This window comes from Arachis hypogaea, chromosome 12, assembly GCF_003086295.3.
Source record: "Arachis hypogaea cultivar Tifrunner chromosome 12, arahy.Tifrunner.gnm2.J5K5, whole genome shotgun sequence".
Lineage (NCBI taxonomy): Eukaryota > Viridiplantae > Streptophyta > Magnoliopsida > Fabales > Fabaceae > Arachis > Arachis hypogaea.
In genome coordinates, this window is record NC_092047.1 from 56,275,482 (window position 1) to 56,299,461 (window position 23,980).

At 39.2% G+C, this 23,980-nt stretch overlaps 1 non-coding gene across 1 annotated transcript; it reads right to left on the reverse strand.

The window, feature by feature from the left end:
• Positions 1–14,776: 14,776 nt before the first annotated feature.
• Positions 14,777–14,884, reverse strand: LOC112731940 (small nucleolar RNA R71). Its single transcript, XR_003167688.1, has one exon. It is a non-coding gene; the product is annotated as a small nucleolar RNA R71 (small nucleolar RNA).
• Between the last annotated feature and the right edge of the window lie 9,096 nt (positions 14,885–23,980).

The following is a 23,980-nucleotide window of genomic DNA, read 5'->3' on the forward strand; positions in this document are numbered from 1 at the left end:
CTTCTAAATCATATCTTTTTCAAAATAATTTTCAATCATATCTTTTTAATTGCTAATTTCAAAATCTTTTTAATTAATTAATTAATTTACTTTTCAATTTGCTTTTATTTTAATTTCTTTTTGTTTTCGAAATTTTATTTTATTTTCCATTTATTTTACTTATTATTTTCGATTACTTTTAAATAAAAAAATAATAAAAATTAAAATTCATATCAATTCCCTTTTTTTTATCATGGACATGAGTGGAAGTGAACAGTCCAGAAGGACTCTGGGATCATATGCTAACCCCATTACAGCTGCATATGGGAGTAGCATCTGTATACCTCCCATCAAAGCAAGCAGCTTTGAGCTAAATCCTCAGCTCATTATCATAGTGCAGTAAAATTGCCAGTATTCTAGTCTTCCACAGGAAGAACCTACTGAGTTTCTGGCACAGTTCTTACAAATTGCTGACACAGTACGTGATAAAGAAGTAGATTAGGATGTCTACAGATTATTACTATTTTCATTTGCTGTAAAAGATCAAGCTAAGAGGTGGTTAAATAACCAACCCACAGCAAGCATAAAAACATGGAGACAGTTATCAGACAAATTCCTGAATCAATTTTACCCTCCAAAAAGGATGACACAGCTAAGGCTGGACATCCAAGGCTTTAAACAAGAGGATCATGAATCCCTTTATAATGCCTGAGAGAGGTACAGAGGGATGCTAAGAAAATGCCCCTCTGAAATGTTTTCAGAGTGGGTACAGTTAGACATCTTCTACTATGGACTTACAGAAAAAGCTCAGATGTCTCTAGACCACTCAGCTGGTGGATCTATACACATGAGAAAAACAATTGAAGAGGCTCAAGAATTCATAGATACTGTTGCTAAAAATTAACATCTGTACTCAAACAGTGAGTCCTCCATAAAAGAAGAGGCTATGGCGGTAACTACTTATCCCAATCCTCAAGAACAGATTGTTGAACTTAATCAGCAATTACTCCTTATGACAAAACAATTAGCAGAATTCAAAGAGATGCTCCAAGACACTAAAAATGCTAACAAGAATATAGAAGCACAATTGAATCAGACAAGACAGCAGCTATCTAAACAGATAACAGAAGAATGCCAAGCTGTCCAACTAAGGAGCGGGAAGACATTGAATAACTCATCTCAAAATAGCAAAAAGTCAAGAAAGGAACAAATGACAGAGGATGACCAAACCAATACCCAAAATCCCTCTGAGGACATCAGGAGCCCAGAGAGGAATAACTCTGGCATTCAAATGCCAGAAAAAGGGGAAAAACTGGCGTTAAACGCCCAATGGATGCCCAAATCTGGCGTTCAAACGCCAGAAAAGGGTGGGAACCTGGCGTTAAACGCCCATTCAGCCCCCATTCCTGGCGTTCAAATGCCAATGAGGGATCAGACACCTGAAAGTGCTGATAGTAACCCCTCTAAGAAGGCTTCTCTAACCACTTCTGTAGGGAATAAACCTGCAGCAACTAAGGTTGAAGAATATAAAGCCAATATGCCTTATCCTAAAAAGCTCCGCCAAGCGAAACAGGATAAACAATTTGCCCGCTTTGCAGACTATCTCAGGACTCTTGAAATAAAGATCCCGTTTGCAGAGGCACTTGTGCAAATACCCTCTTATGCTAAGTTCATGAAAGAGATCTTAAGTCATAAGAAGGATTGGAGAGAAACTGAAAGAGTGTTTCTCACTGAAGAATGCAGTGCAGTCATTCTAAAAAGCTTACCAGAAAAGCTTCAAGATCCAGGAAGCTTTATGATACCATGCACATTAGAGGGTGCTTGCACCAAGACAGCTCTATGTGACCTTGGAGCAAGTATCAACCTAATACCTGCATCCACTATTAGAAAGCTTGGGTTGACTGAAGAAGTCAAACCAACCCGGATATGTCTTCAACTTGCTGATGGCTCCATTAAATATCCATCAGGCATCATCGAGGACATGATTGTCAAGGTTGGGCCATTTGCCTTTCCCACTGACTTTGTAGTGCTGGAAATAGAGGAGCACAAGAGTGCAACTCTCATTCTAGGAAGACCTTTCTTAGCAACTGGACGAACTCTTATTGATGTACAAAAAGGGGAAGTGACCCTGAGAGTCAATGAGGATGAGTTCAAGTTAAATGCTGTCAAAGCTATGCAGCATCCAGACACATCAAATGACTGCATGAGCACTGATATTATTGACTCTTTGGTGGAAGAGATCAATATGACTGAGAGTCTTGAATCAGAGCTAGAGGACATCTTTAAAGATGTTCAGCCTGATTTGGAGGAACCAGAGAAAATAAAAGAACCTCTAAAAATCCCTCAGGAAGAGGAGAAACCTCCTAAACCAGAGCTCAAACCACTACCACCATCCCTGAAATATGCATTTCTGGGAGAGGGTGACACTTTTCCAGTGATCATAAGCTCTGCTTTAAATCCACAGGAAGAGAAAGCACTAATTCAAGTGCTAACAACACACAAGACAACTCTTGGGTGGTCCATAAGTGATCTTAAGGGCATTAGCCCAGCAAGATGCATGCACAAGATCCTATTAGAGGATGATGCTAAGCCAGTGGTTCAACCACAGAGGCGGCTAAATCCAGCCATGAAGGAAGTGGTACAGAAAGAGGTCTCTAAGTTACTAGAGGCTGGGATTATTTACCCTATTTCTGATAGCCCCTGGGTGAGCCCTGTCCAAGTTGTCCCCAAGAAGGGAGGCATGACAGTGATTCATAATGAAAAGAATGAACTGGTTCCCACAAGAACGGTTACACGGTGGCGTATGTGTATTGACTACAGAAGGCTCAATACAGCCACCAGAAAGGATCATTTTCCTTTACCATTCATAGACCAGATGCTAGAGAGACTAGCAGGCCATGAATACTACTGCTTTTTGGATGTCTATTCAGGCTACAACCAAATTGCAGTAGATCCTCAAGACCAAGAGAAAACAGCATTCACATGTCCATCTGGAGTATTTGCTTAAAGAAGAATGCCTTTTGGTCTGTGCAATACACCTACAACCTTTCAGAGGTGCATGCTCTCTATCTTCTCTGATATGGTAGAGAAGTTCCTGGAAGTCTTCATGGATGACTTCTCAGTATTTGGAGACTCATTCAGCTCCTGGCTTGACCATCTAGCACTTGTCCTGAAAAGGTGCCAAGAGACTAACCTGGTCTTAAACTGGGAAAAATGTCACTTTATGGTGACTGAAGGAATTGTCCTTGGGCACAAAATTTCAAACAAGGGGATAGAGGGGGATCAAGCCAAGGTAGAGGTAATTGAGAAATTACCTCCACCTGCCAATGTTAAGGCAATCAGAAGCTTTCTGATGCATGCAGGATTCTATAGGAGGTTTATAAAGGATTTTTCAAAAATTGCAAAACCTCTAAGCAACCTGCTAGCTACTGACACGCCATTTGTGTTTGACACAGAGTGTCTGCAGGTGTTTGAGACCCTGAAAGCCAAGCTGGTCACAGCACCAGTCATTTCTGCACCTGACTGGACATTACCATTCGAATTAATATGTGATGCCAGTGACCATGCCATTCGTGCAGTGTTGGGACAAAGGAATAACAAGCTTCTGCACGTCATTTACAATGCCATTCGTGTTCTAAATGACGCACAGAAGAATTACACAACCACAGAAAAAGAGTTACTTACAGTGGTTTATGACATTGACAAGTTTAGATCCTATTTAGTAGGTTCAAAAGTGATTGTGTATACTGACCATGATGCTCTTAAATATCTACTCACAAAGCAGGATTCAAAACCCAGGCTCATAAGATAGGTGTTGCTTCTGCAAGAGTTTGATATAGAAATAAGAGACAGAAAAGGGACAGAGAACCAGGTAGCTGATCACCTGTCTCGGATAGAACCAGTAGCAGGGGCATCCCTCTCTCCTACTGAGATCTCTGAGACCTTTCCAGATGAGCAATTGTTTGCCATTCAGGAAGAACCATGGTTTGCAGACATTGCAAATTATAAAGCTGTGAGGTTCATACCCCAGGAATACAGCAGGTTGCAAAAGAAAAAACTAATTTCTGATGCAAAGTACTACTTATGGGATGAACCATATCTCTTTAAGAGATGCGCAGATGGAATGATCCGCAGATGCATCTCTAGAGAGGAGGCACAAAAGATCCTATGGCATTGCCATGGATCACAGTATGGAGGACATTTCGCAAGTGAGCGAACAGCCACTATAGTCCTCCAATGTGGCTTCTATTGGCCTACTCTCTATAGAGATGCCCGAGAGTTTGTGCGTAACTGTGACAGTTGCCAAAGAGCTGGTAACTTGCCTCATGGTTATGCCATGCCTCAACAAGGGATTTTAGAGATTGAGTTATTTGATGTATGGGGTATTGAGTTCATGGGTCCTTTCCCACCATCATACTCAAACACTTACATTCTGGTGGCAGTAGACTACGTATCTAAATGGGTGGAAGCAATTGCCACACCCACTAATGATACCAAGACTGTGCTGAAGTTCCTCCAGAAACATATTTTCAGCAGATTTGGTGTTTCCAGAGTACTAATCAGTGATGGGGGCACCCATTTCTGCAATAAACAGCTTTACTCTGCTATGGTTCGATATAGAATTAGCCACAAAGTAGCAACTCCGTATCATCCACAAACAAATGGGCAGGCTGAAGTCTCTAACAGAGAATTAAAGAGAATCCTGGAACGGACTGTAATTGCCCGTAGAAAGGATTGGGCAAAGAGCTTGGATGATGCTCTGTGGGCATACAGAACAGCATTCAAGACTCCTATAGGAACCTCCCCATACTAGCTTGTGTATGGCAAGGCTTGTCATCTGCCCGTGGAACTGGAACATAAAGCCTACTGGGAAACCAGATTCCTAAACATGGATGCTAAGTTAGCTGGTGAGAAAAGATTGCTCCAGCTAAATGAGCTAGAGGAGTTCAGACTCAATGCTTTTGAAAATGCAAAAATTTATAAGGAAAAAGCAAAAAAGTGGCATGACAAGAAATTGTCATCCAGAGTCTTTGAGCCAGGACAAAAAGTTTTACTGTTCAACTCTAGGCTCAGATTATTCCTCGGGAAATTAAAATCCCGGTGGAGGGGACCATATGTGATCATAGGAGTGTCACCATATGGTTATGTTGAGCTTCAAGATATTGATTCTGACAAAAAGTTCATTGTTAATGGACAGAGAATCAAACATTATCTTGAAAGCAATTTTGAGCAAGAATGCTCAAAACTGAGGCTTGATTGAAGCTAAGTAAAGGTCCAGCTAAAGACAATAAAGAAGCACTTGCTGGGAGGCAACCCAGCCATTAGCAAGTTATTTGTCTTAATTAATACTTGTAGAAGTTTGATATACATTTTTCTTCAAAGGTTAAACATCAAAATTGAAGGAATTCATAGAGTTATAGAAGGATTCAGTGCAAAAAGCAGAGAAAAGGAGATTGCTGGCAAGAAAACGCCAGTAAAGGGCATTTTGGGCGTTAAACGCCAGAATGGGTACCATTCTGGGTGTTTAATGCCAGAATTGCAGCATCCTGGGCGTTCAGCAAAACGCCCAGTGATAAAGGGGTTTCTGGCGTTTAACGCCAGCCAGGGTACCTGGCTGGGCATTAAATGCCCATAATGGCCAACAATTGGGCGTTAAACGCCAGAATGGATACCATTCTGGCCATTTAACGCCAGAAAGGCAGGGGGAGGAGATTTTGTTTTCAACTTCAAATTTTTTCAAATTTTCATGTTTTGATTCATACTTTTCTGCATAAACATGTTTCAAACTTTCATCATTCACCCTCAATTTTCAAAAATTCAAACATTTTCTAATCTCTTTTCAATTTTCTTTCAAATCCTTCCCAAATCTTCTTCAAAAACTCAATTATCTTCTTAATTTCTTTCCAAATATTTTTCAACTCATCATATCATCTTTTAATTCTTAGATGCATAACCAAATTTTCAGATTTAACATCTTTATATCTTTTTCAATTACAAATCTCATCTTTTTCATATCATGATTTTATTTTCTTCCATCAATCATATCTCTATGTTATATCTCTTTCAAATTTTTCGAAATCCCTCCCCTCCTCCTATAAATATACATTCGGCCACCCCCTCCTCTACACCATTCGAATTTACCTCTTCTCCTCTCTCTCCCCTTTCCTTTCTTTTGCTTAAGGGCAAGCAAACCTCTAAGTTTGGTGTGTTTTTCCGTGATCACTGAGCTAAGGCTCATCAAGATCATGGCACCTAAGGGAAAACAAACCAAATCAAGAGGCAAGAAAGAGAATACTCCAAAGAGTCTTTGGAATCAAGAGAGGTTCTTAACCAAAGAACATGCAGACCATTACCACAAAATAATGGGTCTGAGGTCAGTGATCCTGGAAGTTAAATTCAATCTGAAAGAGGATGAATATCCGAAGATCCAAGAGCAAATTTGAAACAGAGGATGGGAAATTTTTGCCAATCCTGAGACAAAGGTTGGAAGAAACATGGTTTAGGAATTCTACTCAAATCTGTGGCTGACAGATAAGCAGAGAATAACTGGAACCGCCTTTCATACCTACCGAACCATGGTCAGAGGGAGGCTTATTTACTTCCATCTGGACAAAATAAGAGAGATCTTCAAATTGCCTCAACTACAAGATGATCCAGAATTCTTTAATAGGAGAATGGTGAGAGTAGATAAGGGGTTGGATCAAGTTCTAGAGGACATATGCCTCCCTGGAACTAAGTGGATAACCAATTCAAAAGGTGTCCGAAATCAACTCAAGAGGGGAGATCTCAAACCAGTTGCAAGAGGCTGGTTGGACTTCATTGGGCGTTCTATATTGCCCACTAGTAACCGCTCTGAGGTCACTATCAAAAGAGCAGTGATGATTCATTGTATTATGCTTGGAAAAGAAGTGGAGATTCATCATCTGATTTCTTGTGAGATTTACACAATTGCAAACAAGAACTCCACTGAAGCCAAACTGGCCTACCCAAGCTTAATTTCTCTGCTATGTAAAGATACTGGGGTAAGAATGGGAGTAGATGAATTCATCCCAATTGAACACCCAATCACCAAGAAGTCAATGAAAGAACAAGTGCAAGACAACTCCATAAAAAGGAGGGCGCAGGAGTTCCTCCCAGAAATTTCTGAAATTGACTACTGGACCCGCCTAGAAGCATGTGTTACTAAGCTACAGAAAGCTATGGAACAACTTAAGGAAGAACAGCAGAATCAAAACTGTATGCTCTGCAAACTGCTGAAGGAACAGGAGAAGCAGGGGCGTGAGCTAAAGGAGCTGAAGCACCAGAAGCTCTCCCTTGAAGGACCAAGCACCCCACAGATTGAGGGAGCATCAACTCCTCAAAATCAAGGTTGTTGAGTCCTAACTCTGTGATAACCTTTATTATTAAGAGTCTATTTTAAGAGTCATTTATTCTTCTGCTTTTAATTTTCTGTCTTCTATTATTATGGGTCTGCGCTTATATTTATTTTTTAGTCTTATTTTTATTCCATAATCAATAAAAATTTAAAGTTTATGTCTTAAAGCTATGAATGTCCTATGAATCCATCACCTTTCTTAAATAAAAAGTATTTTTAATTGAAAAAGAAAAAGAAGTACATGAATTTCGAATTTTAAAACAGTTTAATTATTTTGATGTGGTGGCAATACTATTATTTTCTGAATGAATGCTTGAACAGTGCATATTTTTGAATTTGATTGTTTATGAATGTTAAAATTGTTGGCTCTTGAAAGAATGATGGGAAAAGGAGAAATGTTATCTGATGATCTGAAAAATCATAAAATTGATTCTCGAAGCAAGAAAAAGCAGTGAAAAGCTTGCAAAAAAAAAAAAGAGAAGAGGCAAAAAAAAAAAAGAGAGAAAAGAAAAAGAAAAGCAAGCAGAAAAAGCCAATACCCCTTTAAACCAAAAGGCAAGGGTGATAAAAAGGATCCAAGGCTTTGAGCATCAGTGGATAGGAGGGCCCACAGGAATAAAATCTTGGCCTAAGCGGCTAAACCAAGCTGTCCCTAACCATGTACTTGTGGCGTGAAGGTGTCAAGTGAGAACTTGAGACTGAGCGGTTAAAGTCGAGGTCCAAAGCAAAAAGAAGAGTGTGCTTAAGAACCCTGGACACCTCTAATTGGGGACTCTAGCAAAGCTGAGTCACAATCTGAAAAGGTTCACCCAGTTATGTGTCTGTGGCATTTATATATCCAGTGGTAATACTGGAAAACAAAGTGCTTAGGGCCACAGCCAAGACTCATAAAGTAGCTATGTTCAAGAATCAACATACTTAACTAGGAGAATCAATAACACTATCTGGATTCTGAGTTCCTATAGATGCCAATCATTCTGAACTTCAAGGAATAAAGTGAGATGCCAAAACTGTTCAGAAGCAAAAAGCTAAAAGCCCCGCTCATCTAATTAATACTGATCTTCATAGATGTTTTTGGAATTCATTGTATATTCTCTTCTTTTTATCCTATTTGATTTTCAGTTGCTTGGGGACAAGCAACAATTTAAGTTTGGTGTTGTGATGATCGGATAATTTATACGCTTTTTGGCATTATTTTTAGTATGTTTTTAGTATATTTTAATTAGTTTTTGTTATATTTTTTATTAGTTTTTATTTAAAATTCTCTTTTCTAGACTTTACTATGAGTTTGTGTATTTTTCTGTGATTTCAGGTATTTTCTGGCTGAAATTGAGGGACCTGAGCAAAAATCTGATTCAGAGGCTGAAAAAGGACTGCAGATGCTGTTGGATTCTGACCTCCGTACACTCAAAGTGGATTTTCTGGAGTTACAAAAGCCCAATTGGTGCGCTCTGAATTGCATTGGAAAGTAGACATCATGGGCATTCCAGCAATATATAATAGTCCATACTTTTCTCAAGATTTGATGGCCCAAACAGGCGTTCCAAGTCAGCTTAAGAATTCTGGCGTTTAACGCCGGAACTGGCATAAAAACTAGAGTTAAACGCCCAAACAGGCACAAAAGCTGGTGTTTAACTCCAAGAAAAGTCTCTACACATGAAAGCTTCAATGCTCAGCCCAAGCACACACCAAGTGGGCCCCGGAAGTGGATTTTTACACTGAACACCCTAGGTTACTCATTTTCTGTAACCCTAGGTCACCAGTTTACTATAAAAGCTACTTTTAGTGATTCATCTTGTACATCATGACACTTTACACGTTTCTTATTGTATTCTCTATGGCATGAGTCTCTAAACCCCATTGTTGGAGGTGAGGAGCTCTGCTGTTCTTCATGAATTAATGCAATTACCACTATTTTCCATTCTATCACGCTTGCTTCTATTCTAAGATATTCATTCGCACTTCAACCTGATGAATGTGATGATCCGTGACACTCATCATCATTCTCACCTATGAACGCGTGTCTGACAACCACCTCCGTTCTACCTTAGACTGAATGCATATCTCTTGGCCTCATGATTCAGATCAGAGTCTTCGTGGTATAAGCTAGAATTATTGGCGGCCATTCCTGAGATCCGGAACGTCTAAACCTTGTCTGTGGTATTCTGAGTAGAATCTGGGAAGGGATGACTGTGACGAGCTTCAAACTCGCGAGTGTTGGGTGTAGTGACAGACGCAAAAGGATCAATGGATCCTATTCCGACATGATCGAGAACCGACAGATGATTAGCCGTGCGGTGACAGCGCATTTGGAACATTTTCACTGAGAGGATGGGAAGTAGCCATTGACAACGGTGATGCCCAACTTAAAGCTTGCCATGGAAGGAGCCTTGCGTGCATGAAGAATAAGATAGTAGGAAAGCAGAGAATCAGAAGACAAAGTATCTCCAAAGCCTCAACATGTTCTTCATTACTACATAACAAGTATTTATTTCATGTTCTTTTACTTTTTACAATTAAATCTGAGAATTATTGATATTCTGACTAAGAGTTACAAGATAACCATAGCTTGCTTCAAGCCAACAATCTCCGTTGGATCGACCCTTACTCACGTAAGGTATTACTTGGACGACCCAGTGCACTTGCTGGTTAGTTGTGCGGAGTTGCAAAAGTGTGATTTTAATTTCGTGCACCAGGGGTTTCGATCATGAGTGGGTGGGTTTGGAAGGGAAGTGGTTTGAATTTGAATGGTGAGGTAGGTGGGGTTTAATGATGGATGGATGTGAGTGGTGAAGAGAGTATGGGGAAGAGGGTAAGATTTGATAGATGAGGGGTGTTTGGGGAAGAGGTTTTGATGGAATTGGTCAATGGTGTTTGGGGAAGAGTGTTATGGAAAGGTGTGAAGAGGAGAGAAGAAGAAGTGGGGTAGGTGGGGATCCTGTGGGGTCGACAGATCCTGAGATGTCAAGGAATTCGAGTCCTTGCACCAATCTGGCATTCAAACGCCCTTAGTGTGCCAAATCCAGCGTTAAACGCCAACTTTGCTACCTTTCCTGGGGTTTAATGCCAGCTCTGCTACCTTTCCTAGCGTTAAACGCCACTCTACTACCCATTTCTGGCGTTAAATGCCAATCAGATGCCCATTTCTGGCGTTTAACGCCAGCCAGATGCCAGACAGCCCTTTCTGGCGTTAAACGCCCAGAGTGCTGCCCATTCTGGCATTTAACACCCAGAATGTTGCCAGGCTGGGCGTTAATCGCCCATTCTGCTATCCTTACTGGCGTTTAAATGCCAGTAAGCCTGCCTCCAGAGTGTGCTATTTTTAATGCTGTTTTTCATTCTGTTTTTGATTTTTCAGTTGTTTTTGTGGCTTCACAAGATCATCAACCTAAAAAAATATAAAATAACAATGGAAAATAAAATAAATATAATTAAATAACATTAGGTTGCCTCCCAATAAGCGCTTCTTTAATGTCAATAGCTTGACAGTGAAGCTCTTAGAGAGCTTCACAGAGACTTAGAGCTTAATGGTGGCCTCCCAACACCAAACTTAGAAGTTGAGTGTGGGGGTTTTGTTTGACTCTGTATTGAGAGAAGCTTTTCATGCTTCCTCTCCATAGTTACAGAAGAAGATCCTTGAGCCTTAAACACAAGGTAGTCTTCATTCAATTGAAGGACTAGCTCTCCTCTGTCCATATCAATCACAGCTCTTGCTGTGGCTAGGAAGGGTCTTCCAAGGATGATGGATTCATCTTCATCCTTCCCAGTGTCTAGGATTATAAAATCAGCAAGGTTGTAATAGCCTTCAACCTTCACTAAGACATCCTCTACAAGTCCAAAAGCCTGTTTCCTTGAATTGTCTATCATTTCTAATGAGATTCTTGCAGCTTGCACCTCAAAGATCCCTAGTTTCTCCATTACAGAGAGTAGCATCAGGTTTATACTTGACCCAAGGTCACACAGAGCCTTCTTAAAGGTCATGGTGCCTATGGTACAAGGTATTAAGAACTTTTCAGGATCCTGTTTTTTCTGAGGTAATTTCAGTTGAACCAGATCATTTAGTTCATTGATGAGCAATGGAGGTTCATCCTCCCAAGTCTCATTACCAAATAACTTGGTGTTCAGCTTCATGATTGCTCCTAGATATTGAGCAACTTGCTCTTCAGCAATATCTTCATCCTCTTCAGAGGAAGAATACTCCTCAGAGCTCATGAATGGCAACAGTAAGTTTAGTGGAATCTCTATGGTCTCTATATGAGGCTCAGATTCCTTTGGTTCCTCATTAGGGAACTCCTTGGAGGCCAGTGGACGTCCATTGAGGTTTTCCTCACTGGAAATAACTGCCTTTCCCTCCTCTACAGGTTCAGCCGTGTGAGACATGTTTATGGCCTTGCACTCTCTTTTTGGATTCTCTTCTGTATTGCTTGGGAGAGTACTGGGAGGGAGTTCAGTAACTTTTTTACTCAGCTGACCCACTTGCGCCTCCAAATTTCTAATGGAGGACTTTGCTTTAGTCATGAAACTGAGAGTGGTCTTAGATAGATCAGAGACTACAGTTGCTAAGTCAGAGTGGCTCTGCTTAGAATTCTTTGTTTGTTGCTGAGAAGATGATGGGAAAGGTTTGCTATTGCCAAACTGGTTTCTTCTACCATTATTATTATTGAAGCCTTGATTAGGCTTCTGTTGATCATTCCATGAGAGATTAGGATGATTCCTCCATAAAGGGTTATAGGTGTTTCCATAGGATTCTCCCATGTAATTCAACTCTGCCATTGCAGGATTCCCAGGATCATAGGCTTCTTCTTCAGATGAAGCCTCCTTAGTACTGCCTGATGCAGCTTGCATTCTAGACAGACTCTGAGAAATCATATTGACTTGCTAAGTCAATATTTTATTCTGAGCCAACATTGCATTCAGAGTATCAATCTCAAGAACTACTTTCTTCTGAGTTGTCCCATTATTCACAGGATTCCTTTCAGAAGTGTACACGAACTGGTTATTTGCAACCATTTCAATGAGTTCCTGGGCTTCTGTAGGCATCTTCTTCAGGTGAAGAGAGCCACCAGCAGAGTGATCCAATGACATCTTGGACACTTGATGAGTGGATAATTTATACGCTTTTTGGCATTATTTTTAGGTAGTTTTTAGTAGGATCTAGATACCTTTTAGTATATTTTTATTAGTTTTCAAGAAAAATTCACATTTCTGGACTTTACTATGAGTTTGTGTGTTTTTCTGTGATTTCAGGTATTTTCTGGCTGAAATTGAAGGACCTGAGCAAAAATCTGATTCAGAGGCTGAAAAAGGATTGCAGATGCTGTTAGATTCTGACCTCTCTGCACTCGAAATGGATTTTCTGGAGCTACAGAAACCCAATTGGCATGCTCTCAATTGCGTTGGGAAGTAGACATCCTAGGATTTCCAGAAATATATAATAGTCCATACTTTGCCCGAGTTTTGATAACGCAAATTGGCGTTTGAACGCCCACTTTCTACCCTATTCTAGCGTTAAACACCAGAACTGGAATAAAAGCTGGAGTTAAACGCCCAAACTGGCACCAAAGCTGGCGTTTAACTCCAAGAAGAGTCTCTACACGAGAAAGCTTCAATGCTCAGCCCAAGCACACACCAAGTGGGCCGCAGAAGTGGATTTCTGCACTATCTGCACTTAGTTACTCATTTTCTGTAAACCCTAGTGACTAGTTTGGTATAAAAACTACTTTTAGTGATTTATTTCACATCTTTAGATCATTTTGGAATCTATCTTTTCATCTTTGATCATGTTTTGGGGGCTGGCCATTCGGCCATGCCTGGACCATTATCACTTATGTATTTTCAACAGTGGAGTTTCTACACCCCATAAATTAAGGTGTGGAGCTCTGTTGTTCCTCATGAATTAATGCAAAGTACTATTGGTTTTATATTCAATTCAAGCTTATTCTTTTTCTAAGATATTCATTCGCACATAAGAACATGATGAATGTGATGATCAAGTGACACTTATCACCATTCTCACTTATGAACGTGTACCTGACAAACACTTTTGTTCTACATGAAAACAAGCTTGAATGCATATCTCTTGAATTCCTGGTCCATGCGTTTGATTGTCTCTCCTGACAATAGAGCCTTCAATTCCTTGAGATCAGAGTCTTCGTGGTATAAGCTAGAATCAATTAGCAGCATTCTTGAGATCCGAAAAGTCTAAACCTTATCTGTGGTATTTCGAGTAGGATCTGGGATGGGATGACTATGAAGAGCTTCAAACTCATGAGTGTTGGGCGTAATGACAGACGCAAAAGGATCAATGGATCCTATTCCAACATGAGTGAGAACCAACAGATGATTATGCGTGCGGTGACAGCACATTTGGACCATTTTCACTGAGAGGACGGATGGTAGCCATTGACAATGGTGATCCCCTAACATACAGCTTGCCATGGAAAGGAGTATGAATGGTTGAATGAAGACAGTAGAAAAGCAGAGATTCAAAAGCAACAAACATCTCCATACGCTTATCTGAAATCCCACCAATGAATTACATAAGTATTTCTATCTTATTTTATATTTTATTTATATTTTAATTATCAAAACCTCATAATCATTTGAATCCGCCTGACTGAGATTTACAAGATGACCATAGCTTGCTTCAAGCCGACAATCTCTGTGGGATCGACCCTTACTCATGTAAGGTATTACTTGGACGACCTAGTGCACTTGCTGGTCAGTTACACGGAATTGTTAAAAAGTCTTAAGATCACGTTCTCCCACACCAAGTTTTTGGCACTATAGCCAGGGAATGAATAATCACGATTTCGCGTACCAAGATTTTGGCGCCATTGCCGGAGATTGTTCGAGTTTGGACAACTGACGGTTTATCTTGTTGCTCAGATTAGGAACAAGGATAAAGGCATTCTTGTTGAAGCTGATCCTGAACCTAAAAGGACTCTTAAGAGGAAACTAAGAGAAGCTAAAGCACAATACTCTGAAGATGACCTAACTAAAATTTTCAAAACAGAGAAAATAGCTATGGCCGAACCCAACAACAATAATGCAAGGAAGGTGCTTGGTGATTTTACTACACCAACTTCTAATTTCTATGGAAGAAGCATCTCATTTCCTGCCATTGGAGCAAACAACTTTGAGCTTAAGCCTTAATTAGTTTTTCTAATACAACAGAATTGCAAGTTTCATGGACTTCCATTGGAAGATCCTCATCAGTTCTTAGCTGAATTCTTGCAAATCTGTGACACTGTCAAGACTAATGGAGTGGATCCCGAGGTCTGCAGGCTTATGCTTTTCCCTTTTGCTGTAAGAGACAGAGCTAGAACATGGTTGGATTCACAACCTAAGGAAAGCCTGAACTCTTGGGAAAAGCTGGTCAGTGCTTTCCTAGCCAAATTCTTTCCACCTCAAAAGATGAGCAAGCTTAGAGTGGAAATCTAAACCTTCAGACAGAAGGAAGGTGAGTCCCTCTATGAAGCTTGGGAAAGATATAAGCAATTGATCAAAAGGTGTCCTACTAACATGCTTCCAAAATGGAGCATCATATGTATATTCTATGATGGTCTGTCTGAGTTGTCAAAAATGTCATTGGACCATTCTACAGGAGGATCTCTTCATCTGAAAACCCCTGCAGAAGCTCAGGAACTCATTGAAATGGTTGCAAATAACCAGTTCATGTACACCTTTGAGAGGAGTCCTGTGAACAATGGGACACCTCAGAAGAAGGGAGTTCTTGAAATTGATACTCTGAATGCCATATTGGCTCAGAACTAAATATTGACTCAGTAAGTCAAAATGATTTCTTAGAGTCTGAATGGATTGCAAGCTGCATCCAATTGTACTAAAGAAGCATCTTCTGAAGAAGAAGCTTATGATCCTGAGAACCCTGCAATGGCAGTGGTGAATTACATGGGAGAACCCTATGGAAACACCTATAATCCTTCAGGGAGAAATCATCCAATTTTCTCATGGAAGGACCAACAGAAGCCTCAACAAGGCTTCAATAATAATGATGGAAGAGATAGGTTTAGCAATAGCAAGCCTTTTCTATCATCTTCTCAGCAACAGACAGAGAATTCTGAACAGAGCCATTCTGGCCTGGCAACCATAGTCTTTGATCTATCCAAGACCACACTAAGTTTCATGAATGAAACAAGGTCCTCCATTAGAAATTTAGAGGCACAGGTGGGTCAGCTGAGTAAGAAGATTACTGAAACTCCTCCCAGTACTCTCCCAAGCAATACAGAAGAAAATTCCAAGAGAGAGTGCAAGGCCATAACCATGACCAACATGGCCGAACTTGGAGAGAGTGAGGAGGACGTGAGTCCCAGTGAGAAAAGCCTCATGGGACGTCCTCTGGACAGAAAGGAGTTTCCCTTTGAGGAACCAAAGGAATCTGAGGCTCATACAGAGACCATAGAGATTCCATTGAACTTCTTTCTGCCATTCATGAGCTCTGATAAATATTCTTCCACTGAAGAGGATGAAGACATCACTGAAGAGAAAGTTGCTAAATATCTAGGAGCAATCATGAAGCTGAATGCTAATTTATTTGGTACTGAGACTTAGGAGGATGAACCCCCCTTATTCACCAATGAACTGAATGCATTAATGAGGCAGACATTACCTCAGAAGAAACCGGATCCCAGAAAATTCTTCATACCTTGTACTATATGCACCATGACCTTTGAGAAGGCTCTATGCGACCTAGGGTCAGGGATAAACCTCATGCCACTCTCTGTAATGGAGAAACTGGGAATCTTTGAGGTACAAGCTACAAGAATCTCACTAGAGATGACAGACAAATCAATGAAATAGGCTTATGGACTAGTAGAAGACGTGCTAGTGAAGGTTGAAGGCCTTTACACCCCTGCTGATTTCATAATCCTAGACACTGGGAAGGATGAGGATGAATCCATCATCCTTGGCAGATCCTTCCTAGCCATAGCAAAAGCTGTGATTGATGTTAACAGAGGAGAGTTAGTCCTCAAGTTGAATGAGGACTACCTTGTATTCAAGACTCAAGGTTCTCCTTCTGTAACCACGGAGAGGAAGCATGAAAAGCTTCTCTCAATACAGAGTCAAATAAAACCCCCCACATTCAAACTCTAAGTTTGGTGTTGGGAGGCCACAACCAAATTCTAAGTTTGGTGTTGAGAGGCCACAACCAAACTCTAAGTTTGGTGTTGAGAGGCCCCAACCCTGCTTTGATTATCTGTGAGGCTCCATGAGAGCTCACTATCAAGCTATTGACATTAAAGAAGTGCTTATTGGGAGGCATCCCAATGTTATTTAATTATATCTATTTATTTTCCATTGTTATTTTATGTTTTCTTTAGGTTGATGATCATGTGAAGTCACAAAAACAACTGAAAAATCAAAAATAGAATGAAAAATAGCATTAAAAATAGCTCACCATGGAGGAAGAGCTTACTGGCGTTTAAACGCCAGTAAGAGTAGCAAAATGGGCGTTTAACACCCAGTCTGGCACCATTTTGGGCGTTTAACGCCAGAAATGGGCACCAGACTGACGTTTAACGCCAGAAATAGGCACCAGACTGGCGTTTAACGCCAGAACAGGGCACCAAGTTGGCGTTAAACGCCAAGAAAGGGAGAAAAGCTGGCGTTAAACACCAGAAACAAGCAGCAATCTGGTGTTTAACGCCAGAATTGCACTCTAAGGGCATCTTGCACGCTTAAATGGAGCAGGGATGTTAAAGTCCTTGACCCAACAGGATCTGTGGACCCCACAGGATCCCCATCTACCCCACCTCTTCTTCTCTCCTCTTCACACCTTTCCATAACACTCTTCCCCAAATACCCTTCACCTATCAAATCTTACCCTCTTCCCCAAATACCCTTCACCAATCACCTCATTCACTTTTCCCCAAAACACCACCTACCTTCAAATTCAAAACTCTTTTTCCCTCCCAAACCCAACCCCAAATACACAAACCAAGCCTCCCCCCACTCCTATATATACCCCTCATCATTCCTTCAATTTCACACATCACAAACACCTTTTACCCCCTTGGCCGAACTCACCCTTATCCTCCATCTCCTCTATTTTCTTCTTCTTCTCCTTCATTCTTTCTTCTTTGCTCAAGGACGAGCAAACACTTTAAGTTTGGTGTGGTAAAAGCATTGCTTTTTGTTTTTCCATAACCATTTATGACACCTAAGGCCGGAGAAACCTCTAGAAAGAGGAAAGAGAAGGAAAAATCTTCCACCTCCAAGTCATGGAAGATGGAGAGATTCATCTCAAAGGTCCATCAAGACCACTTCTATGAAGTTGTGGCCAAGAAGAAGGTGATCCCTGAGGTCCCTTTCAAGCTCAAAAGGAGTGAGTATCCGGAGATCCGACATGAGATTCGAAGAAGAGGATGGGAAGTTCTTTCCAATCCTATTCAACAAGTCAGAATCTGAATGGTTCAAGAGTTTTATGCAAACGCATGGGTCACTAGGAACCATTATCAAAGTATGAACCCGAATCCAAAGAATTGGCTTACAACGGTTCGGGGGAAATACTTAGATTTCAGTCCGGAAAATGTAAGGTTGGCGTTCAACTTGCCAATGATGCAAGAAAACGCACACCCCTACACTAGAAGGGTCAACTTTGATCAAAGGTTAGACCAAGTCCTCATGGACATATGTGTGGAAGGAGCTAGATGGAAAAGTGACTCAAGAGGTAAATCGGTTCAATTGAAAAGACCGGACCTTAAGCCTGTAGCTAGGGGATGGTTGGAGTTCATCCAACGCTCTATCATTCCTACTAGGAACCTATCCGAAGTAACTGTGGATCGGGCCATCATGATCCATAGTATCATGATTGGGGAGGAGGTGGAAGTTCATGAGATTATACCTCAAGAACTCTACAAGGTGGCTGACAAGTCCTTCACTTTGGCAAGGTTAGCCTTTCCTCACCTCATTTGTCACCTCTGCAATTCGGCTGGGATTGTCATAGAGGGAGATATCCTCATTGAAGAGAACAAGCACATCACTAAAAAGAGGATGGAACAAACAAGAGAGCCCACTCATGGACCTCAACAAGAGCATGAGGAAATTCCTCATCATGAAATCCCTCCACAAAATTATTGGGAGCAAATTAACACCTCCCTAGGAGAATTAAATTCCAACATGGGACAACTAAGGATGGAGCACCAAGAGCACTCCATCATTCTCCATGAGATTAGAGAAGATCAAAGAGCTTTGAGAGAGGAGCAGCAAAGGCAAGGAAGAGACATAGAGGAGCTCAAGAGCACCATTGGTTCTTCAAGAGGAAGAAGACGCCACCCTCACTAAGGTGGACCCGTTCCTTAATCTCCTTGTCTATTTATTTTTTTCTCTCTGTTTTCGTTCTCTATGCTTTATGTTTATTTATGTTTGTGTCTTTATTACACGATCATTAGTATCTAGTGTCTATGCCTTAAAGCTATGAATGTCCTATGAATCCATCACCTTTCTTAAATAAAAAAATTGTTCTAAATGCAAAATAACAAGATGTACTTGAATTTCGAATTCATCCTTGAGATTAGTTTAATTATTTTGATGTGGTGACAATACTTTCTGCTTTCTGAATGAATGCTTGAACAGTGCATATTTTTTATAGTGAAGTTTATGAATGTTAAAATTGTTGGCTCTTGAAAGAATAATGAAAAAGGAGAAATGTTAATGATAATCTGAAAAATTATAAAATTGATTGTTCAAGAAAGAAAAAGAAGTGAAAAACAAGGCTTGCAAAAAAAAATGGCGAAAATAAAAGAAAAAAAAGAAAGAAAAAGAAAAAGCAAGCAGAAAAAGCCAAGAGCTCTTTAAACCAAAAGGCAAGAGAAAAAAGCCAGTAACCCTTTAAACTAAAAGGCAAGGGTAAAAAGGATCCAAGGCTTTGAGCATTAATGGATAGGAGGGTCCAAAGGAATAAAATCCTGGCCTAAGCGGCTAAACCAAGCTGTCCTTAACCATGTGCTTGTGGCGTGGAGGTGTCAAGTGAAAAGCTTGAGACTGAGCGGTTAAAGTCATGATCCAAAGCAAAAAGAGTGTGCTTAAGAACCTTGAACACCTCTAACTGGGGACTCTAGCAAAGCTGAGTCACAATCTGAAAAGGTTCACCCAGTTATGTGTCTGTGGCATTTATGTATCCGGTGGTAATACTGGAAAATAAAGTGCTTAGGGCCACGGCCAAGACTCATAAAGTAGTTGTGTTCGAGAATAAACATAGTGAACTAGGAGAATCAATAACACTATCTAAATTCTGAGTTCCTATAGATGCCAATCATTCTGAACTTCAAAGGATAAAGTGAGATGCCAAAACTGTTCAGAGGCAAAAAGCTACTAGTCCCGCTCATCTAATTGGAGATAAGTTTCATTGATATTTTGGAATTTATAGTATATTCTCTTCTTTTTATCCTATTTGATTTTCAGTTGCTTGGGGACAAGCAAAAATTTAAGTTTGGTGTTGTGATGTGCGGATAATTTATACGCTTTTTGGCATTATTTTTAGGTAGTTTTTAGTAGGATCTAGCTACTTTTTAGTATATTTTTATTAGTTTTCAAGCAAAATTCACATTTCTGGACTTTACTATGAGTTTTTGTATTTTTCTGTGATTTCAGGTATTTTCTGGCTGAAATTGAGGGACCTGAGCAAAAATCTGATTCAGAGGCTGAAAAAGGATTGCAGATGCTGTTGGATTCTGACCTCCCTGCACTTGAAATGGATTTTCTGGAGCTATAGAAACCCAATTTTCTGGAGCTATAGTCCATACTTTGCCCGAGTTTTGATAACGCAAACTGGCGTTTGAATGCCCATTTTCTACCCTATTCTGGCGTTAAACGCCAGAACTGGCATAAAAGCTGGAGTTAAACGCCCAAACTGGCACCAAAGCTGGCGTTTAATTCCAAGAAGAGTCTCTACACGTGAAAGCTTCAATGCTCAGCCCGAGTACACACCAAGTGGGCCCCAGAAGTGGATTTCTGCACTATCTGTACTTAGTTACTCATTTTCTGTAAACCCTAGTGACTAGTTTAGTATAAAGACTACTTTTAGTGATTTATTTCACATCTTTAGATCATTTTGGAATCTATCTTTTCATCTTGGATCACGTTTTGGGGGCTGGCCATTCAGCCATGCCTGGACCATTATCACTTATGTATTTTCAACAATGGAGTTTCTACACCCCATAGATTAAGGTGTGAAGCTCTGCTGTTCCTCATGAATTAATGCAAAGTACTATTGGTTTTATATTCAACTAAAGCTTATTCTTATTCTAAGATATTCATTCGCACATAAGAACATGATGAATGTGATGATCAAGTGACACTCATCACCATTCTCACTTATGAACGCGTGCCTGACAAACACTTCTGTTCTACATGAAAACAAGCTTGAATGCATATCTCTTGGATTCCTGGTCCATGCGTTTGATTGTCTCTCCTGACAACAGAGCCTTCAATTCCTTGAGATCAGAGTCTTCGTGGTATAAGTTAGAATCAATCTGCAGCATTCTTGAGATCCGGAAAGTCTAAACCTTGTCTGTGGTATTCCGAGTAGGATCTGGGATGGGATGACTGTGATGAGCTTCAAACTCACGAGTGTTGGGCGTAGTGACAGACGCAAAAGGATCAATGGATCCTATTCCAATATGAGTGAGAACCGACAGATGATTAGTCGTACGGTGACAGCGCATTTGGACCATTTTCACTGAGAGGACGGACGGTAGCCATTGAAAACGGTGATCCCCCAACATACAGCTTGCCATGGAAAGGAGTATGAATGGTTGAATGAAAACAGTAGGAAAGCAGAAATTCAGAAGCAACAAACATCTCCATACGCTTATCTGAAATTCCACCAATGAATTACATAAGTATTTCTATCTTATTTTATATTTTATTTATATTTTAATTATCAAAACCTCATAATCATTTGAATCTGCCTGACTGAGATTTAAAAGATGACCATAGCTTGCTTCAAGCTGACAATCTCCGTGGGATCGACCCTTACTCACGTAAGGTATTACTTGGACGAACCAGTGCACTTGCTGGTCAGTTACACGGAATTGTGAAGAAGTCTTGAGATCACATTCTCCACACCAAGTTTTTGGTTCTATAGCCAGGGAATGAATAATCATGATTTCGCGTACCAACACTTCAGACAGACCATCATAGAATATACATATGATGCTCCATTCTGAAAACATGTTAGAAGGACACCTTCTGATCAATTGCTTGTGTCTTTCCCAAGCTTCATAGAGGGATTCACCTTCCTTCTGTCTGAAGGTTTGGACTTCCACTCTAAGCTTGCTCAACTATTGAGGTGGAAAAAATTTGGCCAAGAAAGCATTGGCCAACTTTTCCCGAGAGTTCAGGCTATCTTTAGGTTGTGAGTCCAACCAAGTCCTAGCTTTGTCTCTTACAGCAAAGGGGAAAAGCATAAGTCTCTAGACCTCAGGATTAACCCCATTGGTCTTAACAGTGTCACAGATTTACAAGAATTTAGCTAAGAACTGATGAGGATCTTCCAATAGAAGTCCATGAAACTTGCAATTCTGCTGCATCAGAGAAATTAATTGAGACTTAAGCTTAAAGTTGTTTGCTCCAATTGCAGGAATTGAGATGCTTCTTCCACAGAAGTCAGAAGAGGGTGCAATAAAGTCACCAAGCATCTTCCTTGCATCTCCACCATTGTTGTTGGATTCGGCCATCTCTTCTTCTTTTTCGAAAAATCCTGTCAGGTCCTCTCCAAAGTGTTGTGATTTAGCTTCTCTTAGCTTCCTCTTTAGAGTCCTTTCAGGTTCTGGATCAGCTTCAACAAGAATAGGAATCCTTTATGTCACAGTATATGGATTCCTTTATGTGAGTAGAAGAAGAGAAGAGTAGAAGAATGAGAAGAGAAAAATTCGAACACAGAGAGGAAGAGAGGGTTCGAATTTTAAAAAGAAGAGAAGTGTTAGTGATTAAATAAATGAATAGAAAGAGATGAGAGAAGGAGAGAGAATTCGAATTTAAATTAAAATAAAAGCAAAATATTTTTGTTTTTATTTTAATTATTAGTTACAATTCGAAATTTAAGAGAAGAGATAAAATAAAATTTGAAAACTAACTAAATTAAGTAATTAAAAAGATTTTTGAAAAAGTGTTAGTGATTTTTGAAAATTAGAGAGAGAAAAGTAGTTAGGTGGTTTTGAAAAAGATATGATTGAAATAAAAAACTTTTAAAATCAAACAAAAAGTCAATTAGTTAATTGAAAAAGATTTGAAAATCAATTTTGAAGAGATAGGAAGTTAGGAAGGATTTTGAAATTGATTTTGAAAAAGATATGATTGAAAATCATTTTGAAAAAGATTTGAAAAGGAAATTAAAAAGATTTGATTTTTGAAATTAAAGTTGATTACTTGACTAACAAGAAACTAAAAGATATGCTTTTAGAATTTAAAGATTGATCCTTTCTTAATAGGCAAGTAACAACTTGAAAATTTTTTAATCTAAATATTAAATGTTAACATTAATTTCAAAAATATGAAATAAAATAAGAAAAATATTTTGAAAATCAAATTTATAAAGTTTTCGAAAATATGAAGAAAAAATGAAAAAGATTTGATTTTTGAAAAGGATTTGAAAAAGATGGAATTTTTAAATTGAAATTTTGACTTGACTAATAAGAAACAACTAAATTTTTAAAACTTTTTGACTAAATCAATTCAAAATTTTGAAATTTATCAGAAAAATAAGGGAAATATATTTTTTTATTTTTGAATTTTTAATGAGGAGAGCGAAAAACATAAAAATGACACAAAACAAAAAAGTTTATGATTAAAACTAATAATGCATACAAGAACACTTTGAATGTCAAGATGAACACCAAGAACACTTTGAAGATCAAGATGAACATCAAGAACTTATTTTTGAAAATTTTTAAGAAAAGAAAAATATGCAAGACACCAAACTTAAAAATTTTTAAACTTTAGACACTAATAATTCAAGAATGCATATGAAAAATAAGAAAAAACACCAAACAAGAAAATTTAAAGATCAATCAAGGGAAATCATCAAGAACAATTTGAAGATCAATGAAGAACACATGATGAATTTTCGAAAATTAAAGAAAGATTAAAAACATGCAATTGACACCAAACTTAAAATTTGACACAGGACTCAAACAAGAGACACAAAATTTTTGGTTTTTATGATTTTATTAAAATCTTTTGGATTTTTCGAAAATTATTTAGAAAAATAAAAATAAGGATTTCAAAATTCTTAATAGGAATTCCAAGAATCATGCAATGTTAGTCTAAAGCTTCAGTCTAAAAAGATTAGACATAGCTAGCAAGCTTCAGCAGGACATTACATACAACAGCAAAATTGATGGGAATCAATTAGCTCCTGTGATGATAAAAGCATCATTTGAAACTCTAGAATTCATTTTTAAAAATTCTGAAGAACATAGAATAATTTATTTATTTTTTATGAAATTTTTTTTGAAAATAAAAAGCTTTAAAAATAAAATAAAATTACCTAATCTGAGCAACAAGATGAACTGTCAGTTGTCCAAACTCAAACAATCCCCGGCAACGGCGCCAAAAACTTGGTACACACAATTGTAATCTCAATTCTTTTTCACAACTCCGCAC